Here is an 18,513-nt window from a genome sequence, read left to right as displayed (position 1 = left end):
GTTAATTCCTCACATGTTGCTGCACCTCCTACTATCAATGGTAAAATAATTGGTGTTGGCAATGTTTCTACTCCTAGTGCAAAGCGCACAAAACTGCCTGAAATTGCTAAAACTGCTGAAACTGCTTGTGATAAAACTGCTGAAATTTTTTCCAACCTTGGGAACAATGATCCCATTGCTGTAGCTCATAATGATTTAGATTTTGATGATTGCCACATCTCTGAAGTTATAAAGTTCTTACAAAAACTTGCTAAAAGTCCCAATGCTAGTGCTATAAATTTAGCCTTTACAAAACATATTACAAATGCTCTCATAAAAGCTAGAGAAGAGAAACTAAAACTTGAAACTTCTATTCCTAGAAAGTTAGAAGATGGTTGGGAGCCCATCATTAAAATGAAATTCAATGACTTTGAATGTAATGCTTTATGTGATCTTGGTGCAAGTATTTCTGTTATGCCTAAAAAGATTTATGATATGCTTGACTTGCCACCATTGAAGAATTGTTATTTGGATGTTAATCTTGCCGATAATGTTAAAAAGAAACCTTTGGGGAGGATTGATAATGTGCATATTACGGTTAACAATAACCTTGTCCCCGTTGATTTTGTTGTTTTGGATATCGAATGCAATGCATCTTGTCCTATTGTGTTGGGAAGACCTTTTCTTCGAACTGTTGGTGCTGTTATTGATATGAGGGAAGGTAATATTAAATATCAATTTCCTCTCAAGAAAGGTATGGAACACTTCCCTAGAAAGAGAATGAAGTTGCCTTTTGATTCTATTATTAGAACAAGTTATGATGTTGATGCTTCTACTCTCGATGTTACTTGATTTGCACTTTCTGCGCCTAGCTGAAAGGCGTTAAAGAAAAGCGCTTATGGGAGACAACCCATGTTTTTACCTACAGCAATTTTTTGTTTTGTTGAGTCTTGGAAGTTGTTTACTACTGTAGCAACCTCTCCTTATCATGTTTTTGTGCCAAGTAAAGTTTCTATGTCAAGGTTGATGTTATATTTGGGATCGCTGCGCAGAAACAACATTGCTGTCTCTCACGAATCTGGGCACAGTTCTCTGTAGAAAATTCGAAAAAATCTGCCAATTTACGAGCGCGATCCTCAGATATGTACGCAACTTTCATTAGTTTTGAGTTTTTCCATTTGAGCAAGTCTGGTGCCAGCTTTAAATTCGTCTTTACGGACTGTTCTGTTTTTGACAGATTCTGCCTTTTATTTCGCATTGCCTCTTTTGCTATGTTGGATTTATTTCTTTGATCCATAAATGTCCAGTAGCTTTATTCAATGTCCAGAAGTGTAAATAATGTTTGTGTCACCTCTGAACATGTGAATTATTAATTGTGCACTAACCCTCTAATGAGTTTGCTTGAAGTTTGGTGTGAAGGAAGTTTTCAAGGGTCAAGAGAGGAGAATGATATACTATGATCAAGAGGAGTGAAAGCTCTAAGCTTGGGGATGCCCCCGTGGTTCACCCCTGCATATTCTAAGAAGACTCAAGCGTCTAAGCTTGGGGATGCCCAAGGCATCCCCTTCTTCATCGACAACATCATCAGGTTCCTCCCCTGAAACTATATTTTTATTCAATCACATCTTGTGTTCTTTACTTGGAGCGTCGGTTTGTTTTTGTTTTTGTTTTTGTTTGAATAAAATGGATCCTAGCATTCACTTTGTGGGAGAGAGACACGCTCCGCTGTTGCATATGGACACATGTGTCCTTAGGCTTTACTCATAATGTTCAAGGCGAAGTTTCTTCTTCGTTAAATTGTTATATGGTTGGAATTGGAAAATGCTACATGTAGTAATTCTAAAATGTCTTGGATAATGTGATACTTGGCAATTGTTGTGCTCATGTTTAAGCTCTTGCATCATATGCTTTGCACCCATTAATGAAGAAATACATAGAGCTTGCTAAAATTTGATTTGCATATTTGGTCTCTCTAAGGTCTAGATAATATCTAGTATTGAGTTTTGAACAACAAGGAAGACGGTGTAGAGTCTTATAATGTTTACAATATGTCTTTTATGTGAGTTTTGCTGCACCGGTTCATCCTTGAGTTTGCTTCAAATAACCTTCCTAGCCTAAACCTTGTATCGAGAGGGAATACTTCTCATGCATCCAAAATCCTTGAGCCAACTACTATGCCATTTGTGTCCACCATACCTACCTACTACATGGTATTTCTCCGCCATTCCAAAGTAAATTGCTTGAGTGCTACCTTTAAAATTCCATCATTCGCCTTTGCAATATATAGCTCATGGGACAAAATAGCCTTAAAAACTATCGTAGTATTGAATATGTACTTATGCACTTTATCTTTTATTAAGTTGCTTGTTGTGCGATAACCATGCTTCTGGGGAACGCCATCAACTATTGTTGAATATCATGTGAGTTGCTATGCATGTTCGTCTTGTCTGAAGGATCTATCATTTTAGTGGTTGGAGCATGCAAAATTGTTAGAGAAGAACATTGGGCCGCTAACTAAAGCCATGAATCATGGTGGAAGTTTCAGTTTTGGACATATATCCTCAATCTCATATGAGAATAATAATCATTGCTACATGCTTATGCATTTAAGAGGAGTCCATTATCTGTTGTCCATGTTGTCCCGGTATGGATGTCTAAGTTGAGAATAATCAAAAGCGAGAAATCCAAAATGCGAGCATTCTCCTTAGACCTTTGTACAGGCGGCATGGAGGTACCCCTTTGTGACACTTGGTTGAAACATGGCATGCAAAGATCCGGTAGTCCAAGCTAAGTAGGACGAGGTGCGGACACTATTAGTACACTATGCATGAGGCTTGCAACTTGTAAAATATAATTTACATAACTCATATGCTTTATTACTACCGTTGACAAAATTGTTTCATGTTTTCAAAATAAAAGCTCTAGCACAAATACAGCAATCGATGCTTTCCTCTCTGAAGGACCATTCTTTTACTTTTATTGTTGAGTCAGTTTACCTATCTCCCTCCACCTTAAGAAGCAAACACTTGTGTGAACTGTGCATTGATTCCTACATACTTGCATATTGCACTTGTTATATTACTTTATGTTGACAATATCCATGAGATATACATGTTATAAGTTGAAAGCAACCGCTGAAACTTAATCTTCCTATGTGTTGCTTCAACACCTTTACTTTGATTTATTGCTTTATGAGTTAACTCTTATGCAAGACTTATTGATGCTTGTCTTGAAGTACTATTCATGAAAAGTCTTTGCTATATGATTCACTTGTTTACTCATGTCATTACCTTTGTTTCGATCGCTGCATTCATTACATATGTTTACAAATAGTATGATCAAGATTATGATGGCATGTCACTTCAGAAATTATCTTTGTTATCGTTTTACCTGCTCGGGACGAGCAGAACTAAGCTTGGGGATGCTGATACGTCTCCAACGTCTCGCTAAGTTCTTATGTGCCATGCTCCTTTATTGCTGATACCTTCATGTTTTATGCACATTATATGTCATATTTATGCATTTTACGGAACTAACCTATTAACAAGATGCCGAAGAGCCGATTCTGCTTCTGCTGTTTTTGGTTTCAGAAATCCTAGTAAGGAAATATTCTCGGAATTGGACGAAACTTTCGCCCAGGGTCCTATTTTTGCACGAAGCTTCCAGAAGACCGAAGAGATAACGAAGTGGGGCCACGAGGCAGCCAGGGGATAGGGCGGCGCGGCCCAGCCCCTGGCCGCGCCGGCCTACCCCCTGGGCCCCTCGTGTGGCCCCCCGCGTTGACCTTCCGCCTACTTAAAGCCTCCGTCGCGAAACCCCCAGTACCGAGAGCCACGATACGGAAAACCTTCCAGAGACGCCGCCGCCGCGAATCCCATCTCGGGTGATTCAGGAGATCGCCTCCGGCACCCTGCCGGAGAGGGGATTCATCTCCCGGAGGACTCTTCATCGCCATGATCGCCTCCGGAGTGATGAGTGAGTAGTTCACCCCTGGACCATGGGTCCATAGCAGTAGCTAGATGGTCGTCTTCTCCTTGTTGTGCTTCATTGTTGGATCTTGTGAGCTGCCTAACATGATCAAGATCATCTATATGTCATACTATATGTTGTGTTTGTCGGGATCCGATGGATAGAGAGTACTATGATTATGGTGATTATCAATCTATTGTTTATGTGTTGTTTATGATCTTGCATGCTCTCCGTTATTAGTAGAGGCTCTGGCCAAGTTTGTACTCTTAACTCCAAGAGGGAGTATTTATGCTCGATAGTGGGTTCATGCCTCCATTGAATGCGGGACAGTGACAGAAAGTTCTAAGGTTGTGGATGTGCTGTTGCCACTAGGGATAAAACATTGATGCTATGTCTAAGGATGTAGTTGTTGATTACATTACGCACCATACTTAATGCAATTGTCTGTTGCTTAGCAACTTAATACTGAATGGGGTTCGGATGATAACCTGAAGGTGGACTTTTTAGGCATAGATGCAGTTGGATGGCGGTCTATGTACTTTGTCGTAATGCCCAATTAAATCTCACTATATTTATCATATCATGTATATGCATTGTTATGCCTTTCTCTATTTGTCAATTGCCCGACTGTAATTTGTTCACCCAACATGCTTTTATCTTATGGGAGAGACACCTCTAGTGAACTGTGGACCCCGGTCCTATTCTTTACATAGCATACAATCTACTGCAATACTTGTTTTACTGTTTTCTTGCAAACAATCATCTTCCACTCGATACGCTTAATCCTTTGTTACAGCAAGCCGGTGAGATTGACAACCTCACTGTTTCGTTGGGGCAAAGTACTTTGGTTTTGTTGTGCAGATTCCACGTTGGCGCAGGAATCCCTGGTGTTGCGCCGCATCACATTTCGCGACCATCAACCTTCAACGTGCTTCTTGGCTCCTACTGGTTCGATTAAACCTTGGTTTCTTTCTGAGGGAAAACTTGCTACTGTGCGCATCATACCTTCCTCTTGGGGTTCCCAACGAACGTGTGAGTTACACGCCATCAGCTTACAACTTTTCATTTTCAAGTTTTAAACTTGTTTAAAACCTGGTCAAACCTAGGATTTGACCAAGATTCAAATGGGCATAAAATTCAAAAAAATAGATAAATGAAAAACCATAGAACATAGTCTTCTTATGTCATATAGTAAGATTCAAGTGGATAAACAAGCTCTAGACATACTGAAACCAGACAAATCATGTATCTACCCCTATCCCTAAACTATGTCTTATGAAGTCTAGCATGAAAAGAAGTGGTTTTGGGTTTCAAACATGGAAATTTCAAAAACCTCCCAAAAGCTTCATTTTGGATTGACTAAGGAGGATCCAGGCTTACTTTTTCATTTTCATGTTTTAAACTTGTTTAAATCTAGGTCAAACCTAGGATTTGACCAAGATTCAAATGGACATAAAAAATCAACAGTTTACAACAGCACACAAAATAAACATGAAATTACATCTAAATCCCTAACTTTTACATGGAGGACCCCAGGCTGAAAGCAAGAAATGCGATCGGGTCTTGAATCTTGATGCATCTTCTCTTGACAAAGAAGATTGCTGGGAGTTTGCGTACGTACATCACGTCACTTGTGCTCACTGAAGTGTGGGACATGACGCATGCATGGGCAACACACGTAAGTGACATGGATTCAAGGGTAGGGAAGCCAAGAGAAAAAAACGAGAATTTGGACAAAAATAACCCAATCTTGCTAGTATGTCGAAAGTTTGTTTTTCCCAATCTTTTCGACTTTGGGTTATTTCTGTCTATTTTGCCGAAAAAACGAGGACAGAGACTGGAAACGGTGATGCATCTAGCTTCAGAGTACGTCAGATTAAGACTTCATGAGCAACACTAGTCTGACGTAAGTACAGTGTATACAGACAAGACAGGGACTAGACATTGCTACCCACGTCCCTCTGCGCCCCTTCAAAGAAATCATACTCCGTACTAGAATCTCGAAACGTAAGAATTAGTCTGACACGATTTCTGATTGTTTAATTCATAGGATTGCAATTTTCAGAATTCATTGACAATACATTTTTATACAAAAACAAAAAATCCTTCATTGTGTAACCGTATGTTACTACTAGTATTTCTTTTGGTTTTCACACGCAATCAAATGTTATTGGATCCAAATACCGTTGTTTCTCAATCCTATATATTTGGAGATGATCATCACTCTCTAATCATACAATTTTCATATTCCCGCACTTTGAAAATCTTGCGAATAATCAAAGCAGCCAAAATGTATGGTGTGTATTGTATATGTTTATGCCATGCTTAGTTTCATCGAATATTGTTTGGTTGCATCGCGGGGAAACCGCGTGAATTTAGATTAATTGTTGCATGTTTGTTTGTGGTGTGACCAACTGCTTTTGCAACGAAACAACCCCCTCCACCATGTACGCATTGTTTGGGTCGCATGCATGATGTGTACAAAATGTTAAAATAGAAATAATGTAGGAATTGAATATGATTGCATGTTGAATTAATCCTATATGAGAGAAATCACACAAATTTGAATTGCATGTTCTTTGGTTGTAGTGCTACACAAAAAACACGTGAATTAGTATGAATTATCATGTATTCAAGAATCAAAGGAGCCACTGAGATTTGAATCCCACAAAATTTCTATGAATTTTCTTCGAACCAAACAAGCCCAACAAGATTCCAAAGGAATATAATACAACGAATCAAACAACTTCCGTTGTTGGAATATTTCCTTAGGACATCAATCCAATAGAAACTATATGATCCAGTTTCAGCGACAATCTGGTCGGTGTAGGCTCGAGGAGGCCAATTGTATATATATGTTTGGACCCGGTTGGTTGAGTGATCATGCTCGTGACATCCAGCCTGAAAGGTAAAATTCGGGCAAGGCCAGCGTGACGCCACAATACTTTTGAAATATTCAAAAGCGCGTAATATTTGTGAAATTTTAATAATAGCTACTACTTATGTGAATTTTTTTCGTTCATACGCTTATTGGGGGGTAGGCTAACCCTAATGGCCTCCTCAAGATCCCTACCTCTACCAAGGTTTCCCGAGTTCATCCACCTCGATGGGTTCCTTGCCACTTTCGACCATGTTGTGGGCATCATTTCGGGTTCCCGTACCACGGCCAGTCCTTTTCAGGAGTCCCGAACCCGATGCCATAATATTTGTTTGAAAAAAAATTCAAGACCGCACAATATTTGTTGAAATAAATGAATAAGCATTTTTAAATAGCTAAATAAAAGAAGTATGAATTTTGAAAAATTTATTTTTTCTAAAACATTAATTGGAGCATTGACATGTTGAACCCACTTGTCGATTTTGCTATCAACATGACTAACTAGCTGATTAGATAACCAAGTGGTGAAATTTGCAACATATTAGACCACCACATGGTGGAAACAGGAAAAAAAATGTCCAAGTGGTGGTTTGTGCAACATATAGAGCAGTACAGTATATGGTAGTACAAGATGAATGTGCACTGCCGTGGGCCCGTGGTAATATATCATGATGATGGCAAAGGATCTTTTCTCTGCTGAAACTGTCCAGAGCTGATTTGATGAGACAAAATACAGCTCCACGGCGTGCAAGGACAGTATACAGTACATTAGCTTCTTCTCGGGTCACACGCCTTCAAGACAGGTGCAGTAGTGCAGCAGAGACCAGAGAGAGAAGGCACGCCCGTAGTACTCGTATTATTGATTTCAATTCAATTTGTTTTTTTTTGCCAGCTTCTCCGTCTTCTTCATCTCCATCTTCTCTGGCGACCCCGCCTACACCAGCAGCCCCTGCACCACCGCCGCCATGCCTTTTTCGGATCATCTCGAGCCACCTGTTTGATGGTACTAGTAGGAGTTGTGGACTTTTATCCATATCGCTCTACCAGCTGCCGCTCGCACTGTCCTCCAATACCTCATACCCAAACGCCAGCGTCCCACTCCCACACCCCCACACCCACTTGACCGCATCCTTCCAATGGCGAGATCGATCAATGAGAGTGGCAGTTCTTGGGTGTTTCCTGATGGCCCCCTTGAAGAAATCGCATCCCGATGCGATGTCATCACCGCCGCGAGCCTCGTCGGTTCATGCAAGTTTTATCATGATTCAGCAACACAAAGTGTAGCTCTGCCTACATCTCAGCCGTTTGGCATGCCATGTGTTCTTCATACTCACCAAACTGAGGTACCGCCCGCGCACAATCCCTTCTCCCGCGTCCACAAGTTCAAGCAGCAGGGTGCGCAGAAGGACAAGCAGCATGATGCAAAAGATCGCAAGGGTACCTTGTGCCAACTGACGCCGCTGGACAGGATCTCTTCCGATGCCGTGATTCCAGATGGTGGTACGGGCATGTGGGCAGGCGCAAATGGAGATTGGATCGCCCTTCTTGGCTTCCCCTGGAATTGGGAGCTTGTCAATGTGTACACTGGTCGCCGGATTCCTCTACCACCAATAAGTGAGTTTAAATCCACCCCGGATAAACTTGTGTTCGAGTCTAATGATCAACATCTTCAACTGCTGAAGATAGCTATTTGCCGAGTTCCAACAGCTGCTTCAAATTATACTAGTTTCTCTGTTCTTGCCATCTTCAACGCGGCAATTGCAGTCCTTCACTGTGCTTCTAGCAGATGGACAGTTCTTGACAACCAGTTCTTAGCGTACGGCTACTCCGATGCAATCATCCACAAGGGTATTGTATTTGCTGTAACTCAGACAGGCGAAGTTTATGCATGGAATCAACTTTCTTGGGGTAATTTTTCTCATCTCATATGATGTGTTTTCGCTATTACCTGCTAGTTTCAGATTTAGCTTTAGCCTTTTTCTTTTTGTTGTGCAGTTTTCGTGTCATGCCTGTACCTTTCCCCCTCTATATTCAATCAAAATCAGCAGCGATATGCCTTTGAGTCAAAATAAAGTACTCCCTCCGATCCAAATCAAATTGACTCAGCTTTGTCTAGCCAGTGCATCTAGCTAGACAAACTTGAGTCAATTAATTTGTGCATATCTAGCTAGACACATCCAGTTGAGTCAATTAATTTGGATCGGAGGCAGTATTTTAGCTACATCATTATTCATGTATGTAATGAACTAATCAAGTTTTGCTGAACTGACTTCAAGCTGTGCTTTCCTTTGCAAGGTCCTTTGTTGATCAGCACGGCACCTATTCCGCCAGAACTTGATGAACAAGGTCGGTACAATCTTGGCTCCTGGTGGTTAGCACGATCTCCTGATGGTTCTAGACTTTTTCTGGTCCATACCTGGGGCGTTACTGACGGGCGGGATTATACTGGACTGGTTCGGATTTTACCTGCTGCTGCTACCTCTGAGGGTCGTCATGGTCGCACTATTCGCGGGTATGGTAAGGGTTTACTTGGCTGCGAGGTGTACAGCATGGACACCAGTCAGTTGATGCCACCGAGGCCATGGAGGAGGATTATTTCCCTTGGATCATATTCTCTCTTCCTTGGAGTGAACTATCCGATTATCATTCCAGTAGAAGACGGGGCAGAACATGACCGTCCAAATATGGCGAGAAGCAACTCTGTTTACACATCGCACCATGCAGTAGGCCTTGCATATCCTCCTTCTCCAGAAATTTGCCGCTTCAGTTTGAATTCGAAGACTGCATCGTTGGTTTCCAAACCAACATTAGATGGACATGGCGGCAGGTTCCGTTGTGGCTCATCCCAAGCTTCGCCAATGCCCGGCAATGGAACCTGCCTTCGCGTCACAGGTCCAGAAAGAAGGGCTGATGTACTTTATGTAATACTCGTGTTGTAATGCAAGATTTGTATCTGTTGAACTATTTCATTTGCATGTTTATCTCTACCTAGGCTACTCCCTTTCCGTAGTTGTGTTGTACTATCTGTTGAACTATTTCCTTTGCATGTTATCTCTACCTAGGCTACTCCTCCGTAGTTGTTAAATTGATGTAATGCTCCTACAATGCACGCTACACTGGGCGTGTGGCCTGTAATGTTATCAAACACCTTTTGTACTCGTTCTAGTAAGCATTTCACACTATAGCTCACATAATTAAAGTACTCCTACAACGTATTAGTTGAAAGATATCTCTCATAAGTAAGTACCCCTCTTTGAGCTTATGCGAAACATAAATGACTATTTTAGAAATATATACTCTCGACACAAGATTATATTAAAAACAATGGTACATAGTTCTATTAGAAAAAGAAAGTATGAATAGTAGAATGATGGAGAAGTGTTTTTTGAGGCCTGTGCATAGCTAGTGTTCATGGTGCAAAAGCACTTAGACTAGTCACAATGGGAAGTATACTAGTCTATGATACAACACCTTCAATGCATAGTATCATGAATTAGTATCATGCAATGTTGCGAAAAACCAATTATTCATTTCTTTCCAAATAGACTAGCTTTGCGAGGATGACAAAACATTTCTTTATTGCCCTCTCGTATGAATCTCCTCCATACATCACCTCTCATACCGATTGAAAGCCATGCCAAATCGTTGGTTCAAGACCATGAATACCAAGCCAATTTTGTTAGCTGGTTGGACCACCCTCGGATTGAGAACCAACGGTTGAAAGAAAGGTGGGCGCCAACTCATATTTTTTTCTCGAGAGTCCGACACTTGATGTTGATTACAAAGTTCACAAAGGCCAAAATTTTAACATCCTCTTTGTGCAAGTCTTGCCACCATCCAAACTCGGTTTTGAAGTACCAACCAAGAAAAAAAAAGCTTGCACTTTGGAGGACCCCATGGACCATGAAAATTTTGAAAAACTTCCAGTAAATCATGCATATTTCGATTTATATTTTGGTGAAGTTTCATTCGATTTGAATCATAGGTTTGTGAGCAAATATATATTTAGTTTAAACTAGTGCTCGAGTACGTAAGAATCTATTTAATCACAAGCTAGTCATCCGAATGGGATGAAATATTCATAGATTTTAAAACAAGGAATCTACATATTACTGGATTTTTTTTTCAAAATTTTCTTAATAGTTTTTCTTTTTTAGCTTCGAAATAAGAGATAGTTTGGAACGTTGGATCTCAAATGGATGGTAGATGGTGGGACACAGTCACAATGTATCTTGGAAGCATCAAGTCACTGAAGCTCTGTCCGGTTTCCAAACCAAGCTAGGAAAGGCATTGAAAATGAAGTTCTGCTCTAAAACATTTCTCATTCCATTTTGGTGCTCGCGCGGTTGCATGCTGCCCACGTGTTAAGGTACGTGTCTCTGGCATGTAGAGAACTACGATTATTGGCGAAAAATATATCGAAATGGAAACTGTAAAAAAAAAGCCCTCTCTGGTCAACCTGATGTGACGAGACATCACTGCACCAAACGTCGTCGCAAATTTATAGATGGGTGGCGTGCTAGTCTACCAACAGTCAAATCGGCGCCCAGTCGCAGCAGCAGCCTAGAGTACTACCTAGTTTTTGCCCCTTGCATGTCTATCATCTTCTTCTTCACCCCGTTACAAAAAAAAAATCTTCTTCTTCACCCTCCCAGAATCACGCGCACGCGCAGGATCTCGATCCCCACCACGCCGCATCACTAGTACTACTCTGTATACCTTTCTCTCCTTACCCCGGCCGGCCGCGCGCCGCATCGTTCCTTCCATAGCGCTCGCCCTCTCCTCCGAAAACCCCAAGCGCAGTTGCATCCGCCATCCACCTAAATCCATCTTCACGTGATGGATTATTCTAGGCTTTGCCGGGGAGGCGGGGACGGCCACTTGGAGGCTCTCACCGGCGACAACATCGACCTCATCGCTGCGCATCTGGACGTTACCTACACCGTCCGACTTGCTGCATGTTCCAGGGAGCTCTACGACATGATCAGCAAGGATGAAGGTAAGATGCACCATTGGGATGAACCACGCTGCCGATGCCTCCGCCTGCTTATTGGTTCGATGAACACTGGGACGTGGCGAGAGCATCTCGTCTGCATGATACCGTGTACGACCTGGTGCCCCTCGACCATCCTCGCCGTTCTGTCGCCCTGCCATTCATGCACGACAGAAAATGGCTTGGCGCGAACGGCGACTGGATCGCCGCCGCCGATCATCATGAGTGGTGCCTCGTGAACGTCTACACCGAGCGACATATCCCCCTTCCATCCCTACCTGATTCGAAGATTCATCATAGTATTGTTTCATATCGACCTGCATACTCTTTTAACTGGCGTCCAGCAATTTATTTGTTGAAGATTGTAATCTGCCAAGTGCCCACAAAAGGTGGGAGGTACGCAGATTACAAGCTCATCGCCTTGTTCGACAAAACGATTTTCTACCTTGAAGGGGGTGGCGACTGGAGAATGCTGGAGGCCCTTACACCTGCACCTGATTATCCAAATTACTGTGATGCCATTGAACTCCGTGGCCACGTTTTTGCTGTGAACGAAACCGATGGCTCCACGTACTTCTGGGACACCGCAAATGGTATTTTTCAGTCCTTATGTTGCATTGCATGATACACTGCCTTAACCAATGAAATTATTCATGAACTACCTTGTTTATATTTTACCTTTCTTATATGACTTAATGATCACACCCCCTTTTGCTGAATATGAATGAACCGTTGCTTGCAATGAATTAGTAGTACTAATTAGTCACCAACAAACATAGTATGCTCGCATGTGATTGCATTCCTGAATTAGTAACTCTACGCCATCGCAGAATATGGGTGTAATTAACCAAGATCTCAAAAGATAACGTGGCACTATGAAGGCACCCTTTTTGATAACCTTTTACACCCATTGTTTCATATATAACTAATTGATTTTGCCTCCAAAAGGAGGACGAGAGACCTCGCCATCCGCATCGAGAGAGATGCATAAGGACTTTCATAAGTATATGACTTAACGATCACATCCTTTATCTGAATATGAATGAACCGTTGCTTGCAATGAATTAGTACTAGTCAGTCATCAGCAAACATAGTATACTCCGTATGTGAATGCATTCCTGAATTAGTAACTCTATGCAACTGCAGAATATGGATGTAATTAACAAGTATCTCAAATGTTAACGTAGAAACAGAAAAATAGAAGAAAATCGTTTGTAATTACATGCGTAGCTTATATTTTCTAGAGATCGGGGAAAAAGCCTTGATTGGATGTACCTACATGCAGATCAAACAGTTCTTCGTTTATATCGGTGAACAATCTGCAGAATGGTATAATTAATTTTGTTTTTGATACATTTTTTCTCCCATTTTCTTGAATAGATTTCAGTTTCCCACAATTATCTTTCATTAGTGATTGTGACGTCCCCTCATTCAAAATAACTCAGGTTATCTTTTTCCTAATTCAATGATATTTAAGTTTGAGTAAGTTTACGATTAATATCTACAACCTCATATATATATAAGATTTAGCACTGCAGCCTAACAAAGTTAGCTGCCTCTAGTCCCCTGTATAGTTCTTTCTTTTTGCTTTCTCGCTTTTCGTAGCCTTGCTACAACCCTGTATGCTCTAATATATAATGATGCACGACTAGGCATGTGTTCGAGAAAAGAAAATCTAAATATCTTTTGTAATATATGAACCTATATTGATGTTTTAGATGTTGGTAGTATAATTTTCGATAAACTTGAACAGACTTAAATCAGTTTAACTTAGCACAACCATATAGCGTACCTTTTTTAGAACGCGAAAATGAGGTAAACAAATACCATGTGTACCCTTTACTATCAATAGTAGAGAAGAGATTATGAACCTTCAACTCTAAAATGCAAATTCTTCTACTGCATGGATAGCTGGATCTGCTACCTCTTTTGCAAATGTTACGGACTTGGGGTTAGCTACAAAGATCATTTCTTTCTTGTCAAGGTTCATGCACTACCAACACAACCAAAAGTCCGAACTGATCGCAAGGGCGGCAATCCACTTATACAATTCAACACCCCCCCTCACGTGTGATGGGAGACAAGTCAACATGTGGAAAGACTCAGAGGTATAGCTCAAGAGGCATATACATGGACTCCGAGGGGGCAACAACAATTTTAGGCTAAATTGCGAAAGCCAGGACTCGAACTCGAGACCCTGGCTCTGACACCATGTCAAGCTTCATGGACTAGCCAACGCAACCAAAAGTCCGAACTGATGGAAAGGTCTAGGCAATCCACTTATACAGTTAAACATTTCTTACCCTTCGGGTGGTCACAGGGAAGCTCTCTAATAGATCACTTAAGACAAAGGGAATTAACTATGACACATGACTTAACCTTAAGATGATATATATTTGTCAAAATTTGAATGTATCTATATGCTTTCACTGTCTAGATACATCTGAATTTGGACAAATCTCAGACACTTTCGGTGGGACAGAGGTAGTATATAACTGTGTATACACTAACTAGTGTCTAGTTTTGGCGAAGTTTAGACTAGTTTCGTGGGATGGATGCAGTATAATTGATATATTGGACACTTGATTTGAACACATGAATGACCAATGTCCTTAGCTTACATAGTCGTATTTATACTGTGAGCATGAACGATGAACAATGCTGCTGTTTGAATATGGTTGCTAGTAACACCCTATTCGTCTCCATTTCTAATATTGCAGAAAACCTGATGCTCCCGTTTGTAATCCCGCCACCGGTGGTGGATGATCAAGACGCGTGGTTCCTCGCTCCATCTGCCGATGGCAAGCGATTGATGATCATCCTTACAAGAAACAAGATTGGGATTGCCAATGCTGAAGTACCTCCATACATTCCCTATGTCGCTAATGGGCTTCGACTACGGCAGTATCCTCCCGTTGCCACCTACGTCTTTGAGCTGGATCCCTTATCATCGCACATGCAGGGGACTTTCTTTGGAGGCAGGTTAACAGCCTCGACGACCACTCTGTTCCTCGGACTCAATTACCCAATCATTGCCAACCTGAAGAAGCGTGAATCCAAAGCTCCTGATGGCACATTGGTTCCATTCATGAGGAAAAACTGCGTCTACACAGCATACCGGAATATTTGTTATAATCAATACCCTAAAATTTTGCGCTGCAACCTCCAGCCAGATGAAGGTGAGACTGTGGGAGTTATCAGCCTTCCCAAGGATGGTTGGGATAGTGTCCGACAAGCGGCTATGTGGTTTAAGCCTGCTTTAAACATTGCCCGTTCGGTGTTACCTTTAAAAAAACAGTGACACTTTTTTATTATGCTTGAAGTGTTGAGAAGTAGTACACTGTTTTTAGTATGTACTAGTTTGAATCAGTTTATTTGAACACTGCCCTGCTTTTGTATTTCGTGTTGCCTTCATATTATAACCCATGCATGGCTGTTTTAGGATTGACTTTATTTCAGCACTATAATTAAAATGTGTGTACGTCCTTTATAATATAGCCACCTCTTGTTGATCATACTCATGAGAGGACCATTCCTATTTTTTCGCCGCTAAAGGGTAAAGTACATCCACTGGCACGGGGGTATGTTCGGTTCCACCCCATCCCCAAACCGAACATGCATCAACTACGAGCAAGGAAGTAGATGTGCGACCTAGGTGACTGTGCGGACCCCACATGTGAACCAAAGAAAAAAACATGTCAATACGGAACTGATGTACATACGACAACTCCTATATGATATGCGTATGTACGATTGAGCATCTGGAGGTGTGCTGCCACCTGCTTCCTCACAGGAAGGGTTGGATCTTGTGTTTCGTACACGGATCGGACTGAAATTGTCGTGTGCATAGCAAGGTTCATGTCAATAAGGCTGAGTTTGGCATCTAAGTCTAGGCAACAAATACTTTTGGGTTCCAACGGCCATCTACAAGGTATTTGATATAGGCCTACTTGCTCCGGCTGTCGAAGCCCAATAACTACAAATGGGCCTTTCTGCTCATGCAATGTTGGCCCTTTTCTAAAGAACCACAGATCCTATGATTGGCAAAAAACAAAACAACGGAGATTCTACATAAAAGTTGTTTGTATTTATTTTGAATTATTGGGTTGCAATTTTTGAAACTGCTCATGGCCAATATGAAAATCCTTGATCGCTCCATACCCACATAGATCACGGTATTTTAAAAAATTCATAAAGTGGATTTGAAATTTAAAACATATCCTAATAATTCCATGATTTATTCTATTAACTTGCAAGATCTTGGAGCGAAAGAGCTTGTATTAGTCTGCGAAAATAATACTGATAAACCTGTCGTTAACAAGAAATGAAGGTTTATCGTTCAGAGAGGATGCCATGTGGGACCCATGAGACAGTAGTGTCCTCAACGTTTCAAAGAAAAAGGCAAGTAGCCCGAAAATAGGGGTAAAAAATAAATCCTACAAAGGAAACATTTATAGTTCATAGAGGCTGACATGTGGGACCGATCTGCCAGCTGCATCCTCATCATTTCGAAGTCGGCAGGGATCAGAAGAAAAAGGCAAATAGCCAGAAATTAGGGGTAAAAAATAAATCCAAAAAGGAAACTTTTATTCTTAATAGAGGATGACATGTGGGACCGACCTGCCAGCAGCGTCCTCATCGTTTCAAAGGCCGCAGGGGATCAAAAGAAAAAGGAAAATAGCCAGAAATTAGGGGTAAAAAATAAATCCAACAAAGGAAAGGTTTATTGTTCATAGAGGCTGACATGTGGGACCCATGAGCCAGCGGCGACCTCAATTTCAAAGGCGGCATATGATCGAAAAGAAAAAGGCAAGTTAGCAAAAATCAGTGGGTAAAAAAAATCTAAGAAATGAAACTTTATTGTACAGTCCCAGTGGGTAAAAAAAAGGCAAATAGCCAGAAATTAGGGGTAAAAAATAAATCCAACAAAGGAAAGGTTTGTTGTTCATAGAGGCTGACATGTGGGACCCATGAGCCAGCGGCGACCTCAATTTCAAAGGCGGCATATGATCGAAAAGAAAAAGGCAAGTTAGCAAAAATCAGGGGGTAAAAAAATCTAAGAAAAGAAACTTTATTGTACATAGAGGATGACATGCGGGTCCCATGAGCCAGCACCTTACTCAACGTTTCAGAGGCGGCATGAGATCAAAAGAAAAAGGAAACTGACCAAATATCAGGAGCAAAAAATAATCCAAGAAAAGTAACTTTTATTGTACATAGAGGATGACATATGGGTCCCACTTACACAAGCTCTTTCGCTCCAAGATCTTGCAAGTTGATTGTACATAGAGGATGACATGCGGGCCCCTTGTGTCAGCAGCTTAATCAATGTTTCCAAGGCGGCAGGGGATCAAAAGAAAAAGGAAATAGCCAAAAATAAGAGGGTGAAAAAAAATCCAAGAAAAGAAACTTTTATAGTATAGAGGATGACATGTGGGTCCCATGAGCCAGCAGCTTCCTCGATGTTTCAGAGGCTGCATGAGATCGAAAGAAAAAGGCAAGTGACCAAAAATAAGAGGGTAAAAAAATCCAAGAAAAGAGACTTGATTGTACATAGAGGATGACATGCGGGTCCCATCGATTGACTTACTCAACGTTTCCAAGGCGGCAGGGGATCAAAAGAAAATGGAAATAGCTAAAGATCAGAGGGTGAAAAAAATCCAATAAAAGAAACTTTTATAGTACATAGAGGATGACATGCGGGTCCCATGAGCCAGCAGGTTCTGCAACATTTTCAAAGGCGGCATGAGATCGAAAAAAAAGGCAAGTGACCAAAAATTAGAGGGTGAAAAATAATCGAAGAAAAGAAACTTTTATTGTACATAGAGGATGACATGCTGTCCCATTTTGCAGCAGAGGTCCCAACGTTTCAAATGCGGCTTGAGATCGAAAGAAAAAGAAAGTAGCCAGAAATTAGGGGGTAAAAAAACTCGAAGAAAAGAAAGTTGATTGTACATAGAGGATGACATGCGGGACCCACGAGTTAGCAGTTTACTCAACGTTTCCAAGCCGACAGGGGATCAAAAGAAAAAGGAAATAGCCAAAAATCAAAGAGTGAAAAAAAACCCTAGAAAATAAACTTTTGTAGTACATAGAGGATGACATGCGGGTCCCATGAGCCAGCAGGTTCCTCAACGTTTAAAACGTGGCATGGGATCGAAAGAAAAAGGCAAGTGACCAAATATCAGGAGCCAAAAATAATCCAAGAAAAGAAACTTGATTGTACATAGAGGATGACATGCGGGTCCCATTTTGCAGCAGCGGTCCCAACGTTTCAAATGCGGCTTGAGATCAAAAGAAAAAGAAAGTAGCCAGAAATTAGGGGGTAAAAAAAAACTCCAAGAAAGGAAAACTTTATCGTTCATATAGGCTGACATGTGGGACCTATGAGCCAGCAGCTTACTCAACGTTTCAAAGGCGGCAGGGGATCAAAAGAAAAAGGAAATAGCCAAAAATCAGAGGGTGAAAAAAAATCCAAGAAATCAAACTTTTATTGTACATAGAGGATGACATGCGGGTCCCATGAGCCAGCAGATTCCTCAACGTTTCAAACGTGGCATGAGATCGAAAGAAAAAGGAAAGTGACCAAATATCAGGAGCCAAAAATAATCCAAGAAAGGAAACTTTATTGTACATAGAGGATGACATGCGGGTCCCATTTGCAGCAGTGGTCTCAACGTTTCCAAGGTGGCAC

Source organism: Lolium perenne, chromosome 5 (genome assembly GCF_019359855.2).
Source record: "Lolium perenne isolate Kyuss_39 chromosome 5, Kyuss_2.0, whole genome shotgun sequence".
Lineage (NCBI taxonomy): Eukaryota > Viridiplantae > Streptophyta > Magnoliopsida > Poales > Poaceae > Lolium > Lolium perenne.
This window is presented reverse-complemented; position numbering follows the sequence as displayed.